We start from the raw sequence: 25,514 nt of genomic DNA, 5'->3' as shown, positions 1-25,514 counted from the left end.
TTAATGACATCTCAAATTCTTTGCTCATTTCATTTCCAAAGTTCTTGCATAGAGAGTCATTTCCACAAAAGATAATATCATCAACAAATATGGCTGAGATCAGTATTCCATTTTCATCATTCTTCATGTACATGTTACTATTTTCACATGTCCTTATAAAACCAATCTTGATCAAATAAGAGTGTAATCTCTCATACCATGCTCCAGGTGCTTGTTTCAGACCATATAAAGCTTTGTTCAATTTACATACTTGATCTTTATTTCTTGTCTTCAACAAATCCTTCAGGTTGTTCAATAAAAACTTCTTCTAATATACCATTCAGAAATGTAGATTTGGCATCCATTTGATATACCTTGAAATTCTTGTAAGCAGCATATGCCAACAATGTTCTTACTCCTTCAAGTCTTGCCACAAGTGCAAAAGTCTCACCATAATCAATTCCTTCTTCTTGAGCATAACCTTTGTAAACTAATCTTGCTTTATTTCGAATGACCTCACCTTTTTCATTCAACTTGTTTCTAAAAATCCACTTTGTACCGATTACATTTTTGTCCTTCGGTCTTGGAACTAGTGTCCATGTGTCATTCTTCTTGATTTGATCAATCTCTTCTATCATAGCATTTGTCCAATCTTCACTGTTAAATGCCTCTTTCACTATCCTCGGTTCAAATTCAGATATCAGACATGTGTTATGTCTCAGTTTGTTCCTTGTCCTCACTGGATCATCCTTATCTCCTATAATCTGTCTTGATGCATGATGTCTTCTGACATACTTGGCTAATACAGGCTCGGTAGGCTCTGTATGATCTTCTTCATCACTCGGTAACTGGATATTCTCTTCATTTTCTTCAATAGTTCTCTCGGTAAGACTTGTCGGTTGAACATACACAAATCCTTCATAATCTTCTGGTTCCTTGGAGTTTCCTTCATCATTTCTTTCTACAAATTCATCAATTTTCACATTTTCACTTTCTACTATCTTGTTAGATGATTTGATCAAACATTTAAATGCTTTATTTCTAGAAGAATAACCAAGAAATGTTCCTTCTTCACTTTTCTGATCAAACTTGTCATTTCTATCATCTTTGTGAACATAGCATCTACTTCCAAAGATTTTAAAATAACTTACATTAGGTTTCGTGTCATACCAGATCTCATATGGTGTCTTCAAAGTTCCTTTCTTCAGTTGTACTCGATTCAGGGTGTAAACTATTGTGCTTATTGCTTCCCTCCAAAATGTTTGTGGCACTTTCTTTTCAATCATCAGGGTTCTGGCACAATCCACAATAGATTTGTTTCTTCTCTTAGCTATCTCATTTTGTTGTGGAGTTCTCGGTGCAGAGACTTGTCTTTTTATACCATGATCATTGCAGAATAAGTTGAACTCATCAGATGTGAAATCTCCTCCTCTGTCTGATCTAAGACATTTTAGTTGTCTTCCTGTTTCATTTTCAACTCTTGCCTTGTACCATTTAAACATTTGAAAAGCTTCTAATTTTTCTTTTAAAAACATTACTAACATCATCCTTGAGTAATCATCCACAAATAATATGAAATATTTATCACCATAATAACTTTGAACTTTCATAGGACCACAAAGATCAGTGTGCACAAGATCTAAAATTCCTTTAGAAGTGTAGGACTTACTTGTAAAGCTTGATCTTGTCATTTTATCCATCTGGCATCCTCGGCACATAGCATTCTCAGTTTTTTCAAGACTTGGTAGACCTCTTACTCGGTGCTTCTTGCTTATTTTGATCAGATTATCAAAATTTACATGACAAAACCTTTTATGCCATAACCAGGTATTATCTATCTTTGTATATAGACACTTATTCCAAGTTGAGTCAAGGTGAAATGTGTTACCTTTTGTTTGTGTCCCGGTAGCAGCTAACTTTCCATGCTTCTCATGAACTTTGACAATTCTTTTCTGAAATTCTATTCGGTAACCTGTGTTGTTTAGTTGTGCTACACTCAACAAATTGTATTTCAAACCTTCAACCCAATAAACATCATTGCATTTTGCATTGTCAAGAAGTGTTATAGATCCTTTACCTTTTACTGGACATGGTGCATCATTACCAAATCTTACATAGCCTCCATCATAATCTTCTAATATAACAAACTTGTGTTTATCACCTGTCATGTGATGTGAGCATCCACTATCTATGATCCAAGAATCATTAGTATTTATGTGAGATATTAGGGCTTTTTCTTCATACCTTTCTTCATCTGATCCATCTTTGATAGCCACATAAACTACTTCCTCTATATCAGTTTCATCTGATTTATCATCATTGGATTCCTCATTGGCTATTAAGCATGACTTTCTATCTTCTCTTCTGAAGTCTCGGTGTCCTCTATAATGATTATCTTTCTGTCTGTCATCTCGGTAATCTCTCTTTTCAGTAGAATCTTTTTCAGGATAGTTAGAAGCCATATGTCCTATCTTATCACAATTTAAACATTTCAAAGGTAGTTTTCCTTTATACTTACCTTTGCCTCTTGGTAACCTTCTGGCTAATAGTGCTTCAAATTCTTCTTGCTTTTTCATTTCCTCATATAGTTTGTGCACCTTTTTCATGTTCTTGCAAAATCTCTCACTTGCTCCACTGTGATCCCCTTCAGTGTACTTACTCATTCTATCATTGTAATCATCAGATTCACCAATATGAAAAGAACTAAATGCAGATTCAACTTTATTTACCGATGACCCACTGTTATCAAAGTTACTTAACTCAAATGCATGTAGCTTACCAATAGTAGCATCTAAAGAAACTGGCATATTGGATACAGACCTTAATTCATTGGTTGCAGAGACTCGGATTGCATAAGCTGGTAGAAGGGTTCTTAACAACTTACTTGTTATATCCTTTTCTTCAATAGTTCCACCTGCTCCTTTGATTTGATTGACAATCTCCTTTAGTCTTGTACTATACTGGGTTATGTTCTCACCTTCATTCATCCTCATAGATTCAAGTTGCCCTCTTAGACTGTCCACTTTTGCTCATTTAACATGTTCATCTCCACCATACACAAATATGAGCTTGTCCCACATTGCCTTTGCATCATTGTAGCCTTCTAGATCATTAAACCTTGAGTCGGTCAATGCAGATGTTATTTCAATCATTACTTGGACATGTTCTTGCTTTGCCTTTATCTCTTCCATTGTCAATGGATAGGTGCTCGTTGTAATGAAACCATTCTCCAGATAATATATAGCATATTCTCCAACTCCTGATAGGTGCAGCTTCATCCTTTTCTGCCATGTAGAGAAACTTGACTTGTTCAACTTCGGTGCATCCCTCTTGTACATCTTTGGATCTTTGCCTCAAGTACCTTTAAACTTTTCTTCCGGATTCCAAAGCTCTAATACCAATTGATAGTTTTGATACTTAATGTAAAGTACAGATGCCAATATAACAAGATGAGAGGGGGGGGTGAATCATACAAACTTAATCTTCCATAAAAACAACAGATTCAACCTCGGTAACATATACTTTAGTAATATAACCAAAACTACTAAACATGCAAACTCATAAGCATATAAACATCATAACACTTATAACACCAGATTTAACGTGGAAACCCAAATAGGGAAAAACCATTGTGGGATTTCAGACCCACTAAGAAATATACTCTTCTAGAGTATGCTCGATTAAAAGCAAATACTGTTAAAGATTACAAACACATTGTTAGATGTGACCCGGTTAAGGGATTTCCCTCAGATCTATTAGGATCTTCACCTTGTTAGAATTGACCTTGTTAAAGGATTTCAAACACTCAATCAAAATGTCACCTTGCTAGAGGGTTTTACAAATAAGACTGTTAAGTCCACTCGGTTAAGAGATTTTCTATCACTTTACAAAATAACAGTAATAAAAATTTATCTACAACTTCACATCTAAAATGCTAAAGCAGATTCTTATTTGCTCAATACAATTTAGTCATAGGACTTATCATGTACATCTACTGGGCTCTATACTCTATTATTAAAAATAGGTCTTCAAGCTTCTGTGCTCGATAATCACTATGTAGCATCCATGTGCTTACACTTGCCCGCATACATTGTTTATCAACAATTCCTTATTTATAAACAATTTGCCAACCACTTAATCTCCTTGATCACATTTCCCATGATCAATCATAGCCATCAGATCTTCAAACTTGACCAGGTTCAATATATCCTTCGATCTAAAAATGTTTTACCCCGCCTTGGAACTTGCATACATTTCTTGGAACTTGTGCTAGGGTATTGTGGTTCAATCTGAGTTGTAGATCTTCCTGTCGATCTTCCTTTGTCATAGATCCTTAACAACATTTATACACGTTGTAACAATCAATTAATCATAACCAGCTCAACAGCTTCCTTCATTAAATAATGCTTTTATTCATTCAATGCATTATGTTATTACTCGGTTGCAACTCGGTAAATACTAAACTTCACTCGGTAGACATTCTGCCTTCATTAACCAATAGCGATAACCTTAGGGTTTACCGACTAGGTTCTTTTCTCAGTAATATAGTATAGTATTAACCTTACAATCAACAACATATGTAGGATATAAAAATAATCTAAACATCATGATCTCATCATTGTCTAACTTGGTAATAGTTGCCCATTGAATAACTTATTTCTCCCCTTATTCATCACATTCTTTCTGTGTCTTTTACTGACATCTTTATACTCACCAAATCATACTTCTTAAGATATGGCAACATCATACTGAATTAGAAAATCAATTTCTTGACATCAATGACAAAATGATAATATTAAGACAATAAACATCCTTTAGTAGTTATATCCATAATCATCAACAACCTTCTCAATAGCCTTATTGAAATGCCAACAATCTCTTATTGTAATTAGAATACCAACAATCTCCCTTTGTATGTTATAATTCCAACAAGTGTACCTAAGCTTAAATTTTCCAATATAATGTGTCTGTGGAGCCCCCTTATGCAGATCAAGAAATATGTATGGTATACTCTTTATTCCCATGTGAATTTAAAGCCTTTTCTTTTGGTTTCAACTCATACTTGGAGTAGGACAGTTGTGTTAGCAATAACTCTCCCTTTTGTGAAGAGGATTATTTCTCTTCTAAAAGGCTTAGTTTTGATACTTGCCTCCCCCTTAAGCATTTTCCTTTTGTTGCTGAATTTGTGTTAGATGCACCTCCATGTGTTTTAGAGGCTTATCCTATATGGATTCCTTGTGGTAGTAAAGTGAATGGTGAAGCGCTCTTTCACCATATGAGCGGTATGCATAATCTGATGCATGCATACAAGAGATTTTAATTGTTGCAATTGGCTAGTGATTGCAACTATGGTATGAGGGAGATCAACTCCTTCAAGAGGTTCCTCTTTGATAGAGTCAATTGCCTCTTATTGTAACAATGTAAATATTAGTTAAGTTTTTTATTTTTTAAGAAGTGCATGAGCACGGGTTGTTCCCCTTCGGAATGGCGGTTTTTTTATCTTTTTGCAAGTTGCGCGGGCAGAGATTTATTCATCATGTTTCAGTCTTGACTCTGTGGCCAATGGATTCCCCCAAGCCACTGATCATGTCTCGAGGAATCTTTTCATCCCCTCTAAGTCGGCAAAAATGTTGACATTTTTGTGTCAACCTTAGCCATGCAGATAACTAATCTGAGAAACCATTAATGGCTAAAACCTTGTGTGCTTCCTTCCAAGCCTAAACCCCTAAACCCTGAAGGCATTTTTGCCTTAGACATTTTCTTGGCTTTATTTTTTCTACCTTGTTCTAATTTTTTGTTGACCGGTTGGGGTGGTCACTTCACTAAGGCCACCAGTTGGAGGGGGGCTTCTTCATCCTTCTCCTAGACCCTTTTACCCACTATCAATAGGCATAAGCATTTTAATCATTTACTACTCTATCGTAGTGGTTAGGACTTGCCTTTGGGCCCCCCTGTGGTATAGCGGTAACTGGTGGTGGGGTCCTCTTTGTGGAATGGTGATTGACTTGGTGGTGGTCGTTAATGCCTTACCACGCTACTGTAGTCATTCGCAGTGGCCATCGAGTTCCCTTTGCAATGTTGTGGTAGCCAGTCGGTGTGAGGAATAGCGAGGTTATCATGGGGTTGCAGCGATTGTGGCTAACTGTCGCTTGACCCCTGCAATATGGCGATAAGTTGCTAGCAGTATGGAAGATTGTCATCATGGTATCGCGGTGGTCAGCAGCAACATTGTTTCCCACTCTGCGGTATGGCAATGAACTTGGTAATGGTCAAGTATTGCTCATTGTGGTATTGTAGTAGTTAAAGAATAGGTTTTATCTATGATTGTCATACTGGAGTAAAGTTTTGTTGGCTGATAGGACCAGTTGGATTTGGTGAGAGTCATTTGATTTCACTAGAGCTAGAGATTAATGACTATGTTTTATTTTCTTTTGAGAACCTTTTGGGGGTTCTCTAGGTGCATGTCTACCGTCCACTTGTGCATAATGGAGGGAGATCAAGTGGCTTAGTTTCAAACCTGAAGTAAATGTTGAATTTCAAATCAATGCCCAAAGGTGGTTGTCATCTCAATGGGTCGAAAATCAATTTCTAACTCCATCGCGAACCAAATCCAATCCAATCTATTTCAACCACTTTGGGAGGGCCAAAGGGACAATTCTCATTACTCTACCATGGCTATGTAGAAGTTTCTTTCAGTCGCTCATGCTTATTTATTATCTGATTTTTGGGCCTAACAAGGACATCAAACATCATCCCAATGCAGGATTTCTCCCTTTTTTCAAGGATTGTTGCTTTTTCCCAGTTCTAAGAAATCTTTTCAAGCACGCAACATCATAATTGGTCCAATCTGATTTTTTCCTCTTTGCAACCTAAGTTCTAACCCTAGTCAGGTAGGGTTTTTGAACCTAAGGTTCCATCTAAGTTATGTTTGATCTATAAAGGCAAATTTGTAACATATTCAAAGGGTTCTCCCTTTTCTCTTTCAGAGATCTATGATTTTTGTAACTGTAATTTACTTGTCTTCGTGTTAATAAATTGGCTACCTTGCCTTACCTCAGTTGTCAAATACATTATGTGATACACTTTTTATTTTGCATTATTTTCCTCTTTTATCTTTAGATTTCAATTTTTGTTAATTTTTGCTTGCATATGTTGTCTGTGGATATCTCTTAATCCCTCTCAGCATCCAATTAGGCTCCAACCTTCCTGTTTTCCCTTGAAGACAGTTGTTAGATTGAGATTTGTGTATTTTTTGGATGGTTTATTGATGTTTTGTACATTCACAAGTGGGGAAAGAAACACATTTCAATCTACGTGCATCAACCCCTCATTTCCCTTTTAGCATTCCTTCTCCCCTTTCCCTCTTGATTAATAGAATAGACTTTATAAGTGTTGGATTGGTCCAACATTATACTCTGATTGGAAAGGAAGTCAACCTTCTCTAGAGATTCAACCTCACATATGCAAGGTCCCACACTTGGAGGTTATTTCCATGTTTCACAAGGTTGTTGAGCATTAGTGTTCAACAAGGGTGCAAACTTTTGTGACAACAACCAATCTTGTCAATCTAAAATAAGTTTTATACTCAAAGTATGATTAAATTGGTGCACACAAGGTGTTGGCTTCCCTATATTCTAACTAAAAACCAATATTGTAGTAGCCCAAAAATCCTTTGCTTGATCGTGTAGGAAGTCGGACCTCTGAAACCACCCCAATTCATACTTTTCATTGTTGAGATAGATGTCCCTCGATTCATAAGATCTTTTGATCTTTGAGGTATGAGATTTTGGCACACCCGAGAAGTTTGTGATGTGGTGGGGGAGCCAATGCCACCAAAATCTCTTTTCGTCTTCTTTGTCTAAGCATCTAGAGTAATCCAAGTGGGGACTCACCAAGTAGTATCATCTTTCCAACCAAGGAAGTACATGCTTACAACTACATTTCTTTTTGTTCATATCAATAAATCATTATGTGCTAGTCTAGGCCCTTATTTTCTAGCTAGGTCAGACACTTTTCTTGTATGCATTGTCATACTTTTTGTGTCACAATCTTTTACCAAAATTCAAGTCTCAAAAATTGTCCAAAACAACAAGTGTGCATTTTTGTTTCACTACATTATGTCAAAAACCACAGGTTCGCTATCTCAAAACTGTCGAACCGCATCTCATAATGGTGGGAATGTCATTTTCTAGAGTCAATCTACCCTATTCGCAAAATAGTGAGTTTGCACCCTAAAGCGGCAAAAACACCATTTGCCTGAGTTAGTTAATAATTAGTCTCCTAAAATGGCAGGAGTGTTGTTCCTTTGCAAAACCAATCTAATTAGTCCATCAAAATAGAAAAAACACTATTTATTTTCTAAGTCAGTTGACCATATTTCCCAAACGGCATGTTTGCGTCAAAATTTCCAACACAATTGCCAAGTCTGCGAAATGGAGAGAACATATTTTCCCTAGTCAATATACCCATTTGAGAAATAGCGGGTTTGCCTCCTAGAATGGCAGGGATGCTATTATATGTCCTTAATTTTACCGTTTTTTGTCAAAATTGTGGGTTCGTTGTCAGAAACCATGACAACATTGTATGAAACTTTGAGTTTTCAACTAGAAGTGGCGAGAACGCCATTTTTCTCATTATTCGACCTATTTTTTCCAAAATTTAAGTCAGATTACCAAGGTCAACAGGTTTTCTTGTTGCTCAAACTTGTTAGTGGTCTCATTGTTTCGTTATTATCACCTATTAAGGTCTCGAATTGCCTTATTATTTTCTTTAGCCCAAGCTTTGAGTCATCATCCTGGTCATCTTTCTGATCTTGTGTCTATTGGATATTGTTGTTGCTAGGATATGTTGTTGTCATTTATGTCAACATATTCCTGCTCCGATGAATGCAGATTGGTTCATTGTGATCATGGTTTGTTGTATGGAGTATCTTTAGTATCATTATATTTTTCTGTATTGGTGTTGGTGATCCGGGAAGCTTAATTGATCATATCAGATGATTCGGTTTTGTAGTTTTTTTTATCAGTGCTTTGCAGAGTTCAGTATTTCCTCTGGTGTGATCAGATATTGAGCTTAGATTCTGGGATATTATTTGGGATGGTCTTGTGTATCTTCATTTCAGATGGTTCATGATTTTGTGCTCTACAAGTTATCTTTCTTCATGATAGTTGTTGCTATTTGAGTTTTATTGAGTTCTAGATGTTGACAGATGAAGATTTGATAAGTAGTATTGGTGCAGCTGTTACTGATGATTCTAACATTCTTGTGGTATTTTCTAATCATGTCCTATTTGTTTTGATGATCAGCATTTATCATTATGCGAGTTCTTGGTAACTTTGCTGAATTGGTGATGTTCTTCCTATTATGTGGTTTTTCCTGGTAGTGTAGCGTGTTGCGGTTGATCTTGGCATGATTTTCGGTGGTGTTGCATGTTTAGGGACTTGAATTAGGTCCATTTTATATCATGTATATCATTATATTGTTCTAGTGGTCTATCTTGTATCATGTGAAGTAATGTAATTTTGCAATTGTGAGTTGAGGGTTTAGTCAACCTTGTTGATGAATTATATAAATAGGTGGCATAGTCATATAAATTAGGTGTCGTGGTTGTGTATGTATTACCAGAGAGTGGTGTATGTTTGACCAAGTGATTCATCCTTTAGCATTGTGACTGAGCAGAGATTGGTATTGCAAAACAAACATTTGTGCTTAACCAGAACTGTCATCAGGCATTTAGAGATGCTATTATTGGAGTTCATTCCTTCTAGATTATAGTCTTAATTTTGTTGTAAGTCAGTGAGACTTCCCTGAGGGTTGTAGCCTTCAGGGTCATTATCTTTTGAGAAGTGAGCTATAGGAAATGTGCCTGAATGCATGTGCATTCCCATTGTAATATTTTCACATACTACTACAGAGTATCATCTTATTGTGGGTAGGTTCCCATCATGGTTTTTCCCTTAACCAGGTTTTCCATGTCAAAATATTGGTGTTGTGTGTTGTGCTGTCAATTTTCTTATCTCTTTTATTGCTGCAATTTATCAGATTTTTTTTTGTAATTAAGTTTGTACATCTGGTGAAAACTTATTCACCCCCCCCCTCCCAGTTTTCCCTCATTGTTGTTGCCAACAGTGTCATCATTATCATCATTTTTTAGCTTCCACATTTTCATCATCATTGCATCCTTCCTAAGTCAGGGACTAATCTTTCAATCAAATCGATCTTTAATCCAATCAATTGTGTCATCAATCGAATTATCCAACATCAATTGAGTCTCGAATTGGTCTCCCAGTATAACTGAATTGAGTCATCCAATCATTCATCTCTAGTCATTTTAGCTGGCCATTTTCTGAATCAGTTATCATTTTCACTCAATTGTTCAATCCTTTCATTTGGTCCATCATCTAGTTCATCAAGTCCATTGAATAAAAATCAATCTTTTGATCTTTGGTCTCATATTTCATAATTGCAATATAGTCTCCATCCTTTTGTGTAGCATTTATCATTATCTCTTTGACTATATCATGTCTAGATTTTAATGTTTTGTATCATTGTGGTCTTATCACCTTGAGCTAGAGGTTTGGTTATTGATCTATCTTGTTACTTGAGTGCATCCTCATGAGTAACTTTAGTATCACATTGCTTTATTTGGACTTCATCCAGTTGCAATTTGAGTGCCAATCTCGCAATCAATCTGTCTTTGGTTTAGTCATTGCTCTCATCTCATCAACCATTTCATCAATTTGATCAAATTAGTTAACTAATCCCATCCTTGACTCTAGTGTTTCTTTTTCATCGTCGCATCTTTCCATATCATAGTTCATACATGTCACTACTCAGTCGTGATATCGACAAGCAATGGAACAACAACTTTCTTAGTCTGGAGTATGATTTTTTGACCCACAATCGAATCCTAGTTTGGGTGTCAACTCCATTATGTCAAAAAATGTTCCCATCAATTATGATTCACTCAATCTGATTGTCTCTGAAGAAACTATGGTTAATCAACTTGAAGAGATAGATGTCCAAGTCAATCTTGTTGATCAATTTCTCTTAAATTCGGATAATGCTCAAATGGTCAACAAAATCATTGAAAGTTGCAAAAATCTTATCTTTGTGAATATGGCTGCCCAAGGTATGATTGTTGCATCACCTAATACACCTATGACTGTTAGTCTACGTGAACCTCTTCAGTAGCAAGTACCTCCATAAAAACCCCTATCATCATTGTTTCTAATTCAACAAGTCCAAGCGTCAATATTGCCCCCACAACAAAGTACCCAATTTGCATCAATGGGACTACCACCTATGGGTATGTTGGGAAGGCATTATCAATCTTTCTACGCCAACTTGTCAAGACTTGTACCACCTCCATATTCAGTTATCTACAACCCACCAACCATTGCACCATCTACACAACTTACAACTTCAATCCCCTTGATGGCACAAATGCCCATGAATTCCAGTGTGGTCCATGTTACCCCCTTTGTCAATCTAGTCACATGACCAATGAAATTACCTCTCACACAAACATCAACTTGGACTACAAGAATGCCTAGCTTTTCACCACCACCTATTACATAAGCTATGACCTAGGACATGAGTTACACAAAGATAACATCATCCATACCTATTCCTACATATTCCATGCAACAAATTGTCAGTGCACCTAAATATCAACCATAAGGGACTTCACAACCCGTCGTCTCACAACCATGATTCAATTACTTGCAAGTGTTGCCTTCATCCTACATTGTTACGAACACTCATCAATTGCTAGGTGATTCTATTCAAACTCCCCTATTCTATAATATGCAATCCAATGCACCTCATCCTAATCATGCTAGGGGAAACTATCTTTAGGGTGGTATTCATGAAGTCCAACAAGTTCCAAATGTGTAGTATCACCAACACACTGCACTGCAACAGAATGTTGCGACTTACAATGACCCTAATATCAACAACCACCACTTGTCTACCAACGTATCCTTGTTTATCAAAATGTGACAAGCTATCAATACCCACCACAACAATCAAACTGCATCTATTCACATCAAGTGGCATATCCTACACCCCATTATTAGTTGACTATGTCATTTCCTGGTCCATTTGCAGTCAATATTGAATGGGAAGAAATGAAGGCAACTCTAAAACCTTTACAAGAATACAAATTCGAGAGAGTTTTCAAATTTAATGAGCTTTTCCCTTACCCATTCAACAAGTCAATAATGACAATGTCATTCCCCAGACACTTTGAAATTCCCAAGTTTGATTAATACAAAGGGAAAGGTGATTCATACCATCATATCAAGGAGTTGTATATGGCTTGTCAGGGGGTGTCATATTGTGATAGTTATCTCCTACCTCTATTTCCCAAGAGTCTTAGCAAACCATCTCTTGAATGGTTTTCCAAGTTTTCATTTGGCACTATCACTATGTTTTCATACTTATCAGAGAGGTTTGTGGCTCACTACCACTACAATGTGGAAAATGACATTTCTATGCTTTATCTTTGTTAGACCCAAAAAAAAGGAGGTGAAATTATCTTAGACAATATTCAAAGATGGAGAGCCCTCATTGGCTACCTTCTGTGTCCAGTGCCTGATACTCAATTATTTTTGGTATTCATCAATAACCTCCACCCAAAGCTTGCATATCATATAAGATTAAATTGTACAAGCACATTCATGACTAAAGGACCATTGATAGAAAAGACTTTGATTGATGAAGGAATTATCAAACTCTTCAAGGAGTATTCATCTTAATCACTTCAAAGAAAAGTATTCAGTAGCCCACAAATTGGCTACTACAAAATGAGATTATTAAGGTGGAGGACTGGGACAAGAACAAAATGGAATGAGAAGACCTATTGATCTAGCTCTCAATATTCACCATCAAGGGCTTGGTTTTGGACATCCCTCTCATGAAGCCTCAACTTTGGCAGGCACTTCCCAAAACAACAAAAAAAAATTGGTTGATATTGAAGACATACCTGAGGAGGTTGTTAAACAAGCATACGACAATATAGATTACTCCTCGACCTTTGGCACATCCACCCTCTCTGACACATCTATCCTCCTAATTGACCTTCCACTTCACCATCTTGAAATTATTGATTGGGGCCCAAACTATTGCACACCTTGACACATTCCAAAATGACACAGTGCTCCTTCAATTTTTGGGGGCAACGGAATGTGCATCATAATATCATCTAGAGTAGAATCTAATGTACAAGATGGATCCTCAAGGCTACTTTGGAGAAGAGGGGATCCTTAACTGCAAAAGTGAAAAGGAATTAAAATATTAAGTGTCTATGAGTGAAAACCTTACTAAGGCGCCTATAGACCTCAAAATAGTAAAAATAAAGGGTGTATCAACTAGTGAAAACCTCTTTGAGGCACCAGAAGATGAGGAATCCCCTCTTCCTCTCATTAACATGCATGTTCCCAATAGATCACCAATTCTCATAGGAAATAATAGAGAAATAAACTTGGGTACCCCAAACAATCAACATATCACTCATGTAGTTGCCTCTCTATCTGACAAAGAATTTCAAGTTTTCTCCCAGATTTTTCACAAGTGGCCCATCAACTTTGTATTGTCCTATGCGAACATGCTTGAACTTGACCCTTAACTAGTAGTACATCATTTGCCTATGGATCCAAATGCTAAACCTATTAAACAAAAACTTTGGAAGATGCATCCGCGGATTGCAATATGTTAGAGAAGAAATAGAAAAGTTGTTGGAAGTCAAGTTCATCAGACTAATTGATTATTCAAAATGGATTTCCAATATGGTACCTTTTCTAAAAATAGTGGGGACTTCTGAATATGTATAGACTTTAGATATATCAACAAAGCATGTCCTAAAGATGACTTTCCACTCCCTAACATCAACATCCTTGTTGATTTAATAGTGGGACATGAAATGCTTTCTCTCATGGATGGTTTTTATGGTTATAATCAGATAAAGATCACAGAAGAAGATCAAGATAAAACAACATTCACTACTCTTTAGGGAACTTTTTATTATCAGGTCATGCTATTTGGTCTCAATAAAGCAGGTGCTACCTATCAACATGCCATGACAATGATTTTCTATGGCCTTATGCAAAAGATATTAGAGGATTATGTGAATGACATATTAGATAAATCAACGACAAGAGAAAAACATCCAGCTATTGTTGAGAGGATCTTTGAGTGCCTGGCTAAGTACAAGTTACGCATAAACCTAAAAAAGTGTGTGTTTGGAGTTACATCAGGTAAGCTTCTAGGATATATTGTTTCCAGGTATGGCATCAAGGTTGACCCCAAAAAGGTCAAAGCAATCTTAGAAATGCCTCTCCCTAGAATAGTAAGGAAAGTTACAATCAGTCAAGCATTTCATCACTTAGCTTGCCAAAAAATTTCCAACCATTCACTCATCTTCTTTGAAAGGATATAGTTTAAATGGGATACCTAATGCTAACAAGTATTTGACAAGATAAAGGAATATCTTGCTCATCCTGTTGGTATTTTGGTATGGTTTTGTCATTGATGTCAACACCTACTAAAACACTAGCACTTTGGAGATCCAGCAACATTCACCAGCAAACAAGTAACTATTGCACAGTTACTGGTATATGGTTCACCGACAGGATATAATGATCACCGGCACTTGGAATGATATGGAAGACACTTGGTAATGTCGAAGACATTGTGTGGACACTTTGTTTTGAAGAATTAATCATTGGTATAATCATATTTTCATATTTGCTTTTACCGGCAAATAGGTCCAGGGTAACCTAGGGTTACACCAGCAGGTTTATCTTTTCCAAATCAGCATGGCACGCTATGGAGATGATTTATTATTGTTGTAAATGCATTAAGTTGACATGTTTAATCAGTTATTGCATCAGATATTATATTGTTTGTAAAATGTTTTTATTGTAATATCTTGTAGAGCCGACCTACTAAAATTGGTCTTAGGTTATGGTATAAATGTAAGATCTTATTTGTAAGATCAAATGTGGAATGCGAAAAAGAATTGTGAGAAGGTATATGCGAGATTAAGCAGAGATATACATGAAGACATCATTCAAAGGTGAAGTTAGGTTTTTGTGGAAGCATATCAGCATTACACCGATACTGAATCCAACATATGAAGATGCTATTTTGTGCAGTACGGTCTTATTGGATTTAACCATCCAACTGTAGTCAGTGTGACTCCCATTCTGTGATTGAGTAGTGAGCTCTAGGTTGTTGGCCTTTCTGCATGTGCAGACCCCATTTATGTACACTTCCTATCTACAGTAGTATCATCTGATTGTGGGTAAGGTTTCCCACCGTGGTTTTTCCCCTTACAGGGTTTCCACGTACAAATGTTGGTGTTATGTGTTGTGGATGACTTTATGTTTATGTTTCATGGATTAATCTTTATCGGTATAGCAATTAACTATTAACATTGTCTACCAGCATACTAAACTGGTTTACCCATATTAAGCATTAAGTTGGTTAATTTGTTTTGGTTTAAATTTATTTGACAACTGATTCACCCCCCCCCCTCTCAGTTGTCTCCGGGACCTAACAATTGGTATCAGAGCTTAGTCCTCTTTTTGCAAAAGTTTAACAACTTGAGGAGATCCAATGACTACTAATTATTTCAGGAAGGATAGTCCTAAACTTGATGGAACCAATTATGGGATATGGAAGATTAGAATGGAGACACATCTGAATTGCATTGGTAAAGACATCTGGGAAGTTACAAAGAATGGTTATACTGCTGCTATAGCTAGTCAGACTGCTCCAACTACCTTAGCTAAAGATGAGGAGAATGATTGCAAAGCAAGAGAAGCACTTTTAAGTGCCTTATCAGATCAACAAATCATGGGATTATCAGATAGGTCTACTGCTAAAGCTATTTGGGATCATCTGGAAACACTGAATGAAGGAGATTCCACAGTCAAGATTGCAAAACTTGAAAGCTTCCGAGTTAGGTATGAACATCTAAAAATGGAAGAAGATGAAAGGATTTCTGCTTTTATGGAAAGAGTAAATGAAATTGTTTTGGGTATTAAATATTGTGGAGGAACCTTGAGTGAGGATGAAATTGTTTCAAAAATCTTAAGAGGTTTGCCACCGGCATATAAAATGAAGGTTACTGCTATAAATGAGCTAAGAACAATGCCTAATACATCACTAACTAGGGATACATTGATTGGAAAACTTTTAGCTTTTGAAATTGAGGAATTTGGTCTTGTTGCTACTATAAAGATAGATTTGGCCTTTAAAGAATCAACATCATCTGCTCCATCATTTGAAAAATCAGATTGGAAAGCCTTTTATGCAAAAGAACTTGAAAAAACTAGGAAGGAGAATGAAGAGCTTGAAGAACTTGAAGCACTATTTGCAAGGAAAATGCCAAAAGGTCCTATTGGAAGTAAGTATGAAGGTAAAGCACCCTTTAAATGTTTTAACTACAATAAGATTGGTCATATGGCTTCGAGATGCCCTGATAGACATGCTAGACTAAGAGAAGAAGCTAGAAGGACATACAAGCCTAATCCAGAATATCAGAGATATAGATTTAAGAAGAACAAAGACAAATCTTGTTACATTGCTAATGAAGGTGTGACTGATGATTCTGATGAGGATCCAACAAACAATGGATGGGTTTTTGTTGCTATAACAGAAGATCAACCGGCACCTACTGTTCAACCGGTAGAACAAGCCCTAGCAACTAAAGTTGAAGTAAAAGATGAATGGATCATTGACTCAGGATGCTCACATCATATGATAGGAGACAAAGGTAAATTCTTGAGCTTTCAAGAATACAATGGAGGTTTAGTAAGATTTGGAGATGACAAAGCTTGTTCAATCAAAGGTAAGGGTACAATATCTCTTGATGGTAAACATAACACTGACAATGTCTACTATGTTGAAGGATTAAAGCATAATCTTTTAAGTGTTGGTCAATTAGTTGAGAAAGGATTTCAGTTACAATTTAAGAATGGAAAATGCAAAATCATGAATAGAACTGGTTTAGAAATTCCAACCGGTAATTAGACTAGAGGTAATATCTTTCATTTGAATAACAGTGAAAAGGCATGCTTGATTGCACATATAGATGAAAGTTGGTTATGGCATAAGAGACTCTGTCATGTAAACTTTGATTGCATGGTGAAGATCAATACTTCTAAGGCAGTTAGAGATCTACCTAAAATTGTGAAACCTCAGAATACAATTTGTAAGGAATGTCAATTTGGTAAACAAGTTAGAGCTAGTTTCAAAAGTATTCTAGAAAAATCCAATAATGCTCTTGATTTGATTCACACTGATTTATGTGGTCCAGCTAGAACTAAAAGCTTACAAGGTGATAGATATTTCATGCTAATTATTGATGATTACTCTAGAATGTGTTGGGTTACTTTTCTACGAGAAAAATCAGAAGCACTTGGAAAGTTCAAACTGTTCAAAGCAATGGTTGAAAATGAAACCGGTAAGAAAATCAAATGTTTAAGATCAGATCAAGGAGGAGAATTCACATCTAAGGACTTTAATACATTCTGTGAAATGAATGGAATCAGAAGATAGCTATCAGCACCTTGGACACCATAGCAGAATGGAGTTGTTGAAAGGAAAAACAAAACTATCTTGGATGCAGCAAGAAGTATGTTATCTGAAGCAAATCTACCACATGTATATTGGAGAGAAGCAGTTAGCACAATGATCTATACATTCAACAAAGTTCAAATCAAAGGTGAAACCGGTAAGACCCCTCATGAACTATGGTTTGGTAATACTCCTACTCTTAAGTATTTTAGAATTTTTGGAAGTAAATGTTATATTAGAAGAGATGAGTATATTGGCAAATTTGATCCTAGAAGTGATGAAGGAATATTTCTTGGTTATTCATCTAGGTTTAACAAGAGATTGCAAAAAATTGTTGAGAGCACAAATGTAAAGATTGATGAACAATTCAGAGGAACTTCAAGGTATATAGACTCTGAACCGGCAACAGAAACTATGACAAATGAACCTACACTAAATCCACTGGTATAGAATGAAGATCCAGTTACCCCTGTGGAGTAGAAATTAGGATTCATCACAAGATAAGTAGATCAATCAAAACACAAAACATGACAACATAATCAAAAGAACACTCATTGAAATGAACCTAATCCTAAGCACATTCAATAGAGGTATGGAAACAAAGCATTCAAAAGTAAAATTGTGCAAACTAGATGTGAAATTGAATACTCCTTCCATGCGGCTCCATTGTTGTTCTTCCTCTTCAATGGGTTTGTGGATCTCACCTACAAGTGCTCTCACAATTGAAAGCAAAAAAGCTCAAGAGTACTAGAACGAAAATTCGGTAGTTTGATAGCAATTCGGAATTCATGAAGTGATTGAAAGGGGTCAAGGATTCGAAGGGGTTCATGAAGATTCAAGGGGTCCAAGGGATTCCAAGGGATTTGATTGAAAAAAACATCCAATTTACAGAAGAATTGGATAAATGACAAGATTAGCATGATGCAATTCAAAGGGAAATTGCAAATCAATATGACAAATTATGACAAATTATGCATTTCCCATGCACAATTTGATTGATTGATAATTGATGACAAATTATGACACATTTCATGTCAACATTGATTGATTATCAATTATGACAATTTCATGACAAATTGAAATGTCACTCCCATAGAATTAGGAGATGAATTAGGAGGGAAAAGGAATTAGAAATTTGAAAAATTAGGAAATTGAAATTGATGACAAATTAGGAATTAGAAATTGATAGAAATTAGAATTTAGGAATTAGTGAATTAATTAATAATTTTTCATTTATTAATCAATTCACAAAGAGGAATAATTAGCCAATTAAATAAAGATTTAATTGTAATAAGAAGACTTAGGATTAATAAATAAATTATTTAATCCTAGAGGAAGAAATGGCAAATTAGGTTAAATGAGTAAATCATAAAACCCTAGAAGACGAATTAGAAATGCGAAAATGACAATTAGGTCTTGATTGAAGATAATTAATATCATGATTTTGAATTGATAAATGACCAATGCGACAAAATGATTTGATTGAGAAATGCGCCAATTGATGAGGAACAATGACAAATTGATCCAAATTGACATAATTGAGACAGACAATGATCGATAACGATATGATTGCAAAATGACAAAATCGACAAGAAGACAAGAATCGATGACAAAATGGATTGCAAGATGACAAGATTGATAATGACCACGATTGATGACAAATTGATCGCAAGATGACAAGATCGAACAGTAACAACGATCGATGACAAATCGATCGCATGATGACAAGATTAAAAAGAGGACAAAACCCTAATTAGGATTGACGATGTCCAAAATGAGGACAAATTAACACGCACATTGATGCAACAAGATAAAATCGATCAAAATCATGACTGGATAGTGTTGTCAACAAGACCAAATTCGAAGAAGAGATGATTGAAGAATGTAGAAGAATGACTCGATGCTCGCAAATGTTAAAAATCAAGTGCGTGACATAGGAGAAATGTTAATGCACGCAAAAACCTAAAATGAGGCAATGCGCAAATGTTAAAGTATGACCTCGCAAGCGTTGACCATTTTTGGGTGTCTACAACCCCAGTATCATCAGAAGATTCCATAGTAATTGAAGAACAACAGCAAACTAAGACACCCTAGTATGTAAGATTGAATCATTCTGAAGATCAAATAATTGGAAACAAATTTAAAGGAGTTATGACAAGAGGAAGATTGGCAAATGAAGAGGTATGTCTTATTTCTCAAATTTAACCATCATCTATTAATGAGGCATGTGAAGATAAATTTTGGATTAAAGCTATGGAAGGAGAATTAGGACAAATTGAGAAAAATAATACTTGGACATTAGTTCCTCGGCCTAAAGATAAAAATGTAATTGGAACCAAATGGGTATTTAGAAACAAACTTAATGAAGATGGTAAGGTTGTCAGAAATAAAGAAAGACTAGTGTGTAAGGGATATTCTCAGAAAGAAGGAGTTGATTACAATGAAACCTTTGCACCGGTAGCTAGAATTGAGGCAGTCAGATTATGCTTGGCTTTTACAACTCACAAGAACTACAAAGTTTATCAAATGGATATTGAATGGAGATCTTGAAGAGGAAGTCTATATTGAACAACCTGATGGATTTTATTTGATAGATGACAATGATATGGTTTGCAGGTTAAGAAAAGCTCTGTATGGATTGAAACAAGCCCCAAGAGCTTGGTATGCAAGATTGAATAAGTATCTTTTAAAGATTGGTTTTACTAAAGAAAATGCAGACAACAATTTATATTACAAAATAACTAGTGATGACATCTTGATTATAGAAGTATTCATTGATAATATAATCTTTGGAGGAGAAGATGGATTATGTAAGGAATTTTCTATTAAAATGCAGCAAGAATTTGAAATGTCTATGATTGGAGAAATAAAATTCTTTTTAGGATTGCAGATTTCACAGACTGACAAAGGTATATTTTTGAGTCAATCCAAGTACTTGAAAGAGTTACTAAAGAAATTTGGGATGGAGAACTCTAAACCGGTAAGCACGCCTATGACTACAAATGACAAATTATCTCAAAGGGATGAATCTACACCTATTAATCCAACTAGATACAAATCTATGATAGGAGGTTTATTGTATTTGACACAAACCAGACTTGATATTATGAATGCAGTATGTATTGTTTCTAGATTTCAAAGTAATCCTAGGGAAAATCATGAATCAGCAATAAAAAGGATTTTCTGGTACTTACAAGGCACTGCAAATCTTGGATTATGGTATCCTAGAGATAAAAATTTTGATCTATGTGCATAAACAGATGCAAATTGGATAGGAGATGTGGATGATAGAAAAAGCACCACCAGCGGAGCATTCTTTCTTGGAAAGAGATTAGTTTCTTGGTTGAGTAAGAAACAGAGTTGTACATCTTTATCAATAGCAGAATCAGAATATGTTGCAGCAGCAACTAACTGTACACAGGTACTATGGCTTAAGCAAATGTTGAAAGACATAAAGGTAAAATGCAAGGAACCTATTACTATATATTGTGATAACACTATAGCAATTGATATATCTAAGAATCTGATATTACATTCTAAAACAAAACATGTTTCTATCAAACTGAATTTTCTAAGGGAAAAAGTTGAAGAAAAGGAGATAAAATTGGTTTATGTGAATACTAAAGAACAGCTTGCAGATATTTTCACAAAACCTTTGCCTAAGGAGACTTTTGAATTTCTCAGAGATCAGCTTGGAGTCATACCACCACTGGTAGAGACTTAGATAGTTGATGATTGTCATCAACCGGCAGAACTAAAAGACAAATCTTTTACTCCGGTCTTTGATGAGGAAGCTACTTCTCAGGGGGAGTAGTTGGTATTTTGAATTGATTGGTATTTTCCATATGAACTTGGTTTTATTATTATAACTTTGGCATTTGATGTCAAAGGGGGAGAGATGTCTATGGAAAAACACATTATCTTTTAAGGAGAGATTGGTATTGGAAATATTTGGACAAACACATGTTGCTCCCAGGAGGAGAGATTGTTGTTTAGAGATTGTTGGTTTTTGGTTTTTGGCATTTCTATTTTGGCACTTTGATGGTTTTTCCATCTTGTGTTGCCATCAATGCCAAAGGGGGAGATTGTTGGTATTTTGGTATGGTTTTGTCATTGATGTCAACACCTACTAAAACGCTAGCACTTTGGAGATCTAACAACATTCACCGGCAAGCAAGCAACTATTGCATAGTTACTGGTATATGGTTCACCAGCAGGATATAATGATCACCGGCACTTGGAATGATATGGAAGACACTTGGTAATGTCAAAGACATCATGTGGACACTTTGTTTTGAATAATTAATCATTGGTATAATCATATTTGCATTTTTTCTTTTATCGGCAAATAGGTCCAGAGTAACCTAGGGTTACACTGGTAGGTTTATCTTTTCCAGATCAGCATGGCATGCTATGGAGATGATTTATTATTGTTGTAAATGCATTAAGCCAACATGTTTAATCTGTTATTGCATCGGATATTATATTGTTTGTAAAATGTTTTTATTGTAATATCTTGTAGAGCCGACCTACTAAAATTGGTCTTAGGTTATGGTATAAATGTAAGATCTTATTTGTAAGATCAAATGTGGAATGCGAAAAAGAATTGTGAGAAGGTATATGCGAGATTAAGAAAAGCTATACACGAAGACATCATTTGAAGGTGAAGTTAGGTTTTTGTGGAAGCATATCAGCATTACACCGATACCGAATCCAGCATATGAAGATGCTATTTTGTGCAGTACATTCTTATTGGATTTAACCATCCAACTGTAGTTAGTGTGACTCCCATTCTGTGATTGAGCAGTGAGAACTAGGTTGTTGGCCTTTCTGCATGTGCAGACCCCATTTATGTACACTTACTATCTGTAGTAGTATCATCTGATTGTGGGTAAGGTTTCCCACCATGGTTTTCCCCCTTACAAGGTTTCCACGTACAAATATTGGTGTTATGTGTTGTGGATGACTTTATGTTTATGTTTCATGCATTAATCTTTACCGGTATAGCAATTAACTATTAACACTATCTACCGACATACTAAATTGGTTTACCCTTATTAAGCATTAAGTTGGTTAATTTGTTTTGGTTTAAATTTATTTGACAACTGATTCACCCCCCCCCCCTCTCAGTTGTCTCCAGGACCTAACACATCCCCTAGCTCTAATTCCACCAATTCCAAGGTGACCTTTGCTTCTATATATCTTAGTTACTCCAATTGCAAAGGGGGCACTCTTTGCCCAACATGATGATCAGGGAAAATAATGTGTCATTTATTACATCAATTGAACCTTGGTCGAATATGATCTTAACTACTCTCCTATGGAAAAGGCATGCCTAGCTATTTTATTTTGTTCGCAATAGCTCTAACACTACATGCTAAGTCACATTATTAAGCTCATTTGTAAGATTGATCCCTTGAAGTACCTGATATCAAAGACAACCCTTATTGGTCTCATGGCTAAGTGGGTCATGTTTCTCAATGAATTTGATATCCACTGTGTGGACAAAAACTCCATCAAAGGATAGGTCATTATAGACCAATTGGAAAAAACACCCCTAGTCAATGCTTGTCCATTGGTCATAGAATTCTTGGATGAATATGTCTGCACAATAACAACACAACCCCCCTAGAAGCTTTATTTTGATATTCCTCATACATAGAAAGGATTAGGGGTATTTTTTCTATTCGTTACACCTCAAAGAGATCTCATTCCCAATTCATTCAAGTTATCTTTTACATACCAATAATATTGTTGAATACAAAGAGCTCATCACTAGCCTAAAGATAGCTATTCAATGGAATATCACATACATTCTCATTTATGGATTTTCACAACTGGTCATCAAGTAGGTAAATGACGAATACCAAACTAAAGATGATAAACTCCTTCCATATAAAAGAATGGTCGATGATCTCAAGAAGAACTTTTAGATCATCATATTTGATCAGATCCCAAGGGCACAAAATAAAGCAGTTGATGCAATGGCCACCATTGGTAAACTCTACTCACCATAGAATCAAATAGCACTAAAATATGAGTTCTTGGTTGAACAACTTCTATAGAAAGCATTTAAGACATCACACACAAAGATGGTGTTAAACATTATTGGATCCCAATCACCTTGGTCCCATATCATTTACACATATCTTAAAGATGGTACCCTTCCATCTACCATGTCTCGAAATGAACACCAAAACCTCATTCGTCATTATTCTTGATTTACACTTATAGGAGGTAATCTATATCACTGAGGCTACCATGAAATCCTTTCTAGATGTTTAGATTTGAACGAAGCTAATCTTATGATGAAAAAAGTGCACACCAAAACTTGTGGCACTCATATGAGTGGATACATTCTTGCCAAATAGCTCTTAAGGGTGGGATACTACTGGCCCACCATGGAACATGATTGTTGTTAATTTGTTAAGAAGTGTGTGCCCTATCAGTGGCATGGAGATCTAATCCATGTTCTAGCATAGGGTTTGCAACCTATTACAACACTATGGCCTTTTTCTACATGGGGCCTTGATCTCATTGGTAAGATTCATCCTCCTTCCTCAGATGGACATAAGTTTATCACTGGAACTACTAAATACTTCACCAAGAGGGTCAAATCTATACCCCTCACCCTTACCACTGATGTCTAAGTGTCCATATTCATCCTATATCACATCCTTTGCCACTATGGTGTACCCTCCACCATCATTATTGATAATGGGACCCCTTTTAAAAACCAACACATGTGTGATCTATATTTTACATTTCATATCCAGCACTATTGGTCCACTCCATATTATCCCCAAGGTAACAACCAGGCTAAGGCAACCAACAAAACATTACTACATATCCTCAAGAAGGTTGTCAAGGAGATTGGTCATGATTGGAACCTCCACCTCAAACCTAACCTTTGTTATTATCGCACCAGCACATGAACTCCCACTGGAGCCACTCTATACTCACTTATTTATGGTGTAGAAGTAGTTTTACCAACTGAGGTTGAGCTACCATAATTGCACGTATCCTTGAAGGAGTTTGTTTCTGATGAAGATTATGGGGTGGCAAGGCTATCTCAACTAGATCTTATTGACAAACAACATCAAAAATCATACGATCACCTGAAAATCTATCAAACTAGACTCAAGAGATAATATTAGAAGAAAATTCACCCTCGTGAGTTTGAAGTAGGTGATCTAGTACTCTGAGAAAATACATGGAATCAACAAGACATAAAAAAAAGGAAAGTTTGAAGCTAACTGGTCAGGCCCATATGTAGTAATAGTGAAATATGGCTCAAGAGCCTATTAGTTGTCTACTCTAGAAGGGAAGACCTTCAATGATTTCCTAAATACACCATATCCAAAGAGATTATATGCCTATTAGTGTACCTCATGTTCTTAAATCAGAAAAAATTAAAAATAGAAAAATAGAAAAAAATAAAAAATAATAAAAATAGTAAAGAGATATAAATTCATCCTATGGTGAAAACCACTTCTGGTGGCACACTGGGCATGTACACATGGTAAAAACCTAGAAACATGCATTGTGTGTAAAGGGAAATTCCATTATCCCTTGGTCCTTCGCATTTTCCTTCCACGACATGGTATCTTTCACTACTCACCCTCATTTGCATCTCCTTCTCATCCACCTTTTTCCAATGTAATATCTTATGTTACCTGCATCCCCTCATCCATAATTTTCTCCCATCTACTCTGCCTTGCGCTTCTCTTGTCCATAGCTTCTTGTGCATAGTTTTTGCATCTATTTTTCTATTCATAATGTCAGTCATGTCTTGTATATTCCCTTTGCCTCCTTCTTGGTTGTCATGTTAGTTGTACATAGGTGTGTTGGTCGTTGTAAAGGGGAAAATTGGATAAGGCAATTTACAACATAGAAGGGAGAAATCACCAAATCAATTTCACTTGGAGCCTTTACATTCAAAATAGGGA

Source organism: Cryptomeria japonica, chromosome 6 (genome assembly GCF_030272615.1).
Source record: "Cryptomeria japonica chromosome 6, Sugi_1.0, whole genome shotgun sequence".
Taxonomy (NCBI): Eukaryota; Viridiplantae; Streptophyta; class Pinopsida; order Cupressales; family Cupressaceae; genus Cryptomeria; species Cryptomeria japonica.
Note: the sequence above shows the minus strand (reverse complement) of the source record.